Below are 6,402 nucleotides of genomic sequence, written 5' to 3' on the forward strand. Positions count from 1 at the left end.
ATATTTTTAAACAAGATTTTGTCAAACAGAACCACTCTCTCTATTTCTTAACATCCTTTCCCCCACAAAGGACATAGAGAGAACATACACAATCCATTTTCTAGTACACGTGCTTGGAAAATCTTAATTTATTGACTTCTCAATAATAGTCAACTTTTCTCTTAATATATATTCACTTATCAAGGAATTATACGAGAAGCGCGTTGCTTCTATTTAATTTACAGGTTTACCTTCAAGCAAATTATCAAGACATTCGGGACTAGTAATTACCCAATTCTTTTACTCTATACAGGTTCATGCTCACATTCATCCAATAACGTGTAAGTTCATTTAGATGAATTTTAATTACAGATCTACTAGGAACTACTAGCTTATCGCATAAGCATTCATAAACTCTGTAATAGTATTCTTAAGAATCTCAAAAATTAGATTCATATATCGGATATTAATAGACTCAACCATTGTCTATGTATCCATTCAAAATATCTTAATTGATTTTGGATCTCATGCTACCAACAGAGGTATTGGTATCAAGTTTCGAGATACCCCCATATTTCAATTATTTTCAAGAATGTTTTATTACATTCCACTATTCATAGAAAATTCAATAATTTTCTATACTAGATACCCCACAATTTTAATATTTCACAGAATGTCAGAAAACATTCGAAAACTAATAGGAAATTTAATTATTTCCTTCTGTGGTATCATATTTAAGGAACGATTAGCCCTTCGTAACTAACTAGCATAATAACCCGTGCGAGGCACGGATCATTTTCTAGATTTTTTTTGCACACCATACAATTATATCAGTAAAATTCTTGATCATTTTCTTATTGATAAATATTGTATAACGTCTAAAACATATCAAATAAAAGTTGAGTATCTATCAATGTGTATAATTTTCGTGTAAAACATTAATAACGTTCATAACGTTTTTAATATATCTCTTTAATCATAATACATATATTCTTATTTGTGTCGTGTAATTTGTATTTACTAAATGAATACAAGCAGGGTAGTCACTGTATGTATATTGCAGAGTCGAGTAAATTTTTGAGTTTTGATCAAATAAACCTGGAGTAAATAGATATTTTATTACTAAAAATATTACTAATTTACAGCTACTTTGCTTAATTTAAAAGGATTAGTAATGCATAATTAAAGTGGTCAAGACCTGCAATCGTAATATTGAACAAAGTAGAATTTACACTACAATTAATATAAGTTTATTTTTTTAAGAAAAATGTTATTTTTTTAATTCAATGTTTATGTTGATTTAATATCATTGCTAATGTCTTAATTCATTAACTAAAGTTAATCTCGGCGGTGTACTTAACTTTTAATCCTCTCTATTATACAAAGTTAATTTTATAAGATGTCAAATAATTGTCAATTCATAAATTAAAATTGACATAATTTATTTAGTATTTAACACATTGAAAAAAAACTTAAATTTAATTGATCATTCTTATTTTCAGAACATAAAAGACCTTTATTATTTTCTTATAGTATGCATATCAATAACTGTGAAATACACCAATAACATTGAATCTATGACGACTGGGAATTTTGCGACGTAATTAAGTCAATAAAGTATTTGTTATGTGATGTGATTATAATTATGTGACTAAGTGCTGATTAATTGTCTTTTCTGTATATTAGAATATAGGAGCGTAGATAAAAACGTTCCAATTTAAAGAGTCAGCTTAGAAGCTAAGCTGTGGTGTCGGGCCGTCAGGTAGAACGGAACCCGTCCTATAAGGAATTAAAGAATATAGAATGTGAATTATGTGTGATTGAATGAAATGAATGTGTAAATAAAGTATTTCGTCCTAAGTGGTGTGTCGATTGATAATGATAATGGGAAGCGTAATCGAAATGCTGAGCGTCGGGCCGTCAGGCTGAACGTGACCCGGTACGCGTAGAAAAGGATAAAGATTAAAGAGGGATAGAATCTATGATCAGACCTGAGTCGTTATGTGATCGTATATGTGTGATTGTCTGTCTGTGTGCATGACTATGTGTCTTGTGACATTTTTATGAATTTAAAATGAATTATGTGATTTAAATAAAGGTTTAATTAACCTTCGCGCATTTTTATAAAATCATCCGAGTAAGATAAAAGCATGGAATTTGTTTTGATATCTTCTTAGTAGTCCTAGAGACTTTAAAAAAATGATGAGCGGATTTATTTGGTGGTCTTTGCATTTTAAATTGATTTTATGTGGAAAAATGTTATTATTAAGGCGAGCTTGCGAAATTCATATAAAATCAACCGTCTGCTCAAAAATCTATTATGAGTAATGGTTAAAAAGCTAATTTCGAGATCTACGTGTTAAAATCGTCACTTGCAATAATTTCCGACTTTCCGAGAGAGATATATTTTATATCTAATTTTTGTTGCATTTGAGTAAAAAGAAAAGGGACATACAAGCATAAAAAGAATTAGTAAAGTACAAGTTTGCCCTTGTTTTGGTGGTATATAAATCCACTTCCTTCCCCCCTTTTTTTCTTTTTCCTCCCCGTGCACCCACTCTCCCCTTTTCTTTTCTTTCTCATCCCTCTCTCTCGAACACACTCTCTCTCTCAGCTCTCTCTATCTCTCATCTCCCTCTCTTGCATGCAACACTCAAACCTCACTCAAACTCAAAGATATTACTCTCCTTAGTCTCTACTTTTGGTATACTTCTCGATTCTCATTTGCATGTAAGTGTTGTGTAAGTGTTTTGATGATTAATCACTATGGTGGTGTTCAAGAAAAATGATTTCTTGATACATAACTATAAGAGTGAATCCAAGAGATTTTTGGGGGTCATGAACTCGAGAGGAGACCCGTTATGGGCTCTCTTAAGTTCGACCACCACCGGCTATGATCCAAGGAGAGCCGGTGGAGCTTTTATGATATGTTAATTTGAATTTTAAAACTTTGCATGTTTGGTTTCGAAAAGATCAAAAGAGTTTTTGGTATTTTCTTTAAAACTTGAGTATGTGATTGAAAATGGATTGTTTTGATTATTGATGTGTGTATAAGTTGTTTGATGATTAGGAGATTAAAATTTAAGGTTGCATGTTGAGTTTATCATTCGGCTTGGTGCTAATTAAAAAGAGGAATTTGATTTGATGAGTTGATCTTAGTGAACACTAAGCTTATTTAGCATAAAAAGTGATTGCATGTTAGTTTTAGAGAAAAACAAGTAGTGCATGTCATTGTTGGATCCTTGAAGTTGTACATCATGTTTTTGCCGAATGGAAAATGGATTTGCTTGATGATTAAGTGAATGTATGTGGATTAAATGAGTTAATTAAAGTTGGAGTCACTAGGTGATGCTTGGTTTTGATGTTTAATGGATTGAATGACTAAATTAAGGACTAAAACAAGTGGGAAATGTGATATATAACCTTTCATGTCAAAATTGATTCTTGCATGTTTGATTTATGGAAAAAATCCGAATGGGTCTTAGGAGTAAAAAGAGGAATTAAGTTGGTTTTTGTCAATTATCTTAATGGCTAGTGAGAACTTGATTGCATGATAAAGATTGGGTGGTTTTTATGTTCGAATTTTGATAATTAAAAGAGAGTGTTGATTTCGATTCTTAATGTAATTATGATTCAGATTTTTGATTAAAAAGGATGAAGTTTAAGTGCGTAAATGACTCTTGTGATTTGCATTAGTTGTTCTTGATTATATGAGATTGAAATTGAATATATATGGTTGTGTTTTATATGTATGGTTTGAATTAAGGAATAAAAGAAAAAAGGAATTAAATCATTTGTTATTAAGAGCTATAAGAGATAGTTATGGTCGTAAAGGGTTGGTTGTGATTAAATCATGTACCGTAAGAGTTATATTAGTATGATTTGAAAAATAGCTAAAGATAAGCAAGTACGCTTCGATTGTTAAGTATATAAAGATATAAAAGTTACGAGAAAGGGATATGCTATATGCTATGTGCTATGTGCTTATGTGTATAAGCTATAATCGTATACTCGAGTCAAGGATATAATCGAGTTATCGTATTGAGTGATCGTTCCGGGAATGAGAGTTGAGAACTGATTAAGGTTTTGGCTTTATTGTAGATTCAGGGCGTGAGGGCATTCAGGCTAGGAAAGGAAAGGATATACTAGGTGGCAGTAGATCAACCTTTAGGAAAGCAAATTCAGGCAAGTAACTCTGATTACTTGTGTAAATGATTATAAAGAGAATGGTGTTCATACCATGTAGAGTATTAAACTGTTTAATTGTGAAACCCTGATATTGATTTGAGATACCCTGCCTTTCCTCTTGATAAACTGTTATTGATAAGCTTAATGATTCAACCCTTTGATAATCTGTCCTTTCTGTTCAAGTTATTTATTAAACCATGAATTGCATTGAACCCTATGATTATCCTTGCGAACCATGTTTAATGATACTTTATTTCCTGATCACCCTATTGGTCCCTAAACAAATGTGGATTCCTCTAATTTAAGAACCATGTTATCCTTGATACGGAATCCTTATAGAATTGTTCCTTGTTTAACCTTGATTCACTCCCTGAACTTTATTTCCTTAAAATCTGAATTAAGAATGAGTTTCGACTCGAAAGAGTCTGAATGATTTCATATTCTTGGTAATGATAAAATGAATTTTAGAAAACCTAATTGTTTTTCCAACTCAAGGTTTTCCAAATAAATTACTGATGGATTGGATTGGGACGTAAGAGGCTAGTGGGACTAGTCCAGTCATGGTAAGAGGCTAGCGGGGTTAGTCCAACTTAAGGCTGAAATTATGCTGATTGGTACCTTAAAGACCGGAATGGAGGTCGGTACGGGCTGATCACCCGTATATAATGAAATGGAAAGATAAAGTGATCCAATCAAGGGTTCTAAATGATTATTTAAAAAGGGAACTGAAACTTTATGTTCAGTAAATTGATTCTTGAAAATGAAAATGGTTTATATTGTTTTGAAAAGAGTTGATTATGTCAATGAGAAGCTTAAAGCTCGAGAACCCTGATTCTTGAATTTGTTGATCATATAATTGATTCCATATATTGAAATACTGTTGTTTTCCTCTTTTGAAAGATCTATTCTGATCCTTTAATGATTTGTGATGAATGTCGGCTTTCGTCCTGCATTGAGCCTTGTTCCTTGAAAGCCCCACATTATCCTTCGAAACCTTTCTTTAACCCAAAAGCTAGAAATCTACCACCTAGATCAAATAAAGTAGAATGCCCTGAGTTTGGTAAAGCATATTGTGAATTAATATTGTAGAACAGCTATATAGTTACTTGCTGAGTTTTATACTCATATATTTTGTTTTAATCTAACCATGGCAGTTAAGCAAGAAGATGGCCAGGCTTAGGCGCACTGCTCGTAAGAGCGTACCTGGTGGTCCCTACCGTGTTGAGGGCTTCCGGTTGCCAGAGCAGGTAGTGGTATTTATGAGTGAGCTCGCGCCTAGAAGGAAATGTTCAAAGATACAATGGGTTATTTGTTGGTTCCCAGCCGGAATCGATATTATTTATTTAATAATATTTTGGGTTTGTAAGTTATATTTTATGATTGGTAGTTGTAATCTTGTCTCATACTTTATCCTGTTGATCCTGTTAGTAGTTAATCGGGGTTTATGCTTATTTAATTATTAGATTAGAGGTGTTTGAGTTCTCATTTCCTAACCTCGAGATTGAGGGCGTCACAGAATCTTTTAATATTGGTAAAGATAAAGTCACATGTGTGTATGTATATAAATTATTATTTATTATACTTTCAAGTAAATTATGTTGGTCTCGTTTATTTATGTGCTAGATTTCTTGGTCGTGTATATATCTAATTTTTATTCGGTAAATTACTCAAAAAACATGTATTTATGATTATTCAAAAATTATAATTATCTAATTAATAAATTAAAATTATTTATATATGTCATAGTCGTAGTAGTACTGACAATCAAACAATATCTATTTTTACTCAACATAGCATTAGTCGTGGATGTGACATAAAAATAATTCATATATCGTAAAGACTAACTACTGATATTCATAAGTTTTTTTTCAAGAATCTGAAGATAAATTTGTACTAATATCATCATTAAAATAATTTTGAAGTTTCTTTCATTTATGATTGTAATATTTCTTTGTATAGTAACTTGATAACATTGTATATTATTTTTCTAAAAAATTAAATATTTTCAGTTTGATGAATTTTTTTAACTATTAGTTGAACTTGTTGATCCTTTCCAAATATCGACTAATATTAATTTTTTTATTTAGATAGCATAACATGGATTAAATCAAATAGTACAATACATTAGAGTTTTTTAAATAATTCAAAATAGCTGTACAATATTTTCCAACACTAAATATTTTTTTTGTAAATTTATTGTTGCTAATTTTAAATATATATTTTTTAAAATATTGA

This window comes from Apium graveolens, chromosome 8 (genome assembly GCF_009905375.1).
Source record: "Apium graveolens cultivar Ventura chromosome 8, ASM990537v1, whole genome shotgun sequence".
NCBI classification, from domain to species: domain Eukaryota; kingdom Viridiplantae; phylum Streptophyta; class Magnoliopsida; order Apiales; family Apiaceae; genus Apium; species Apium graveolens.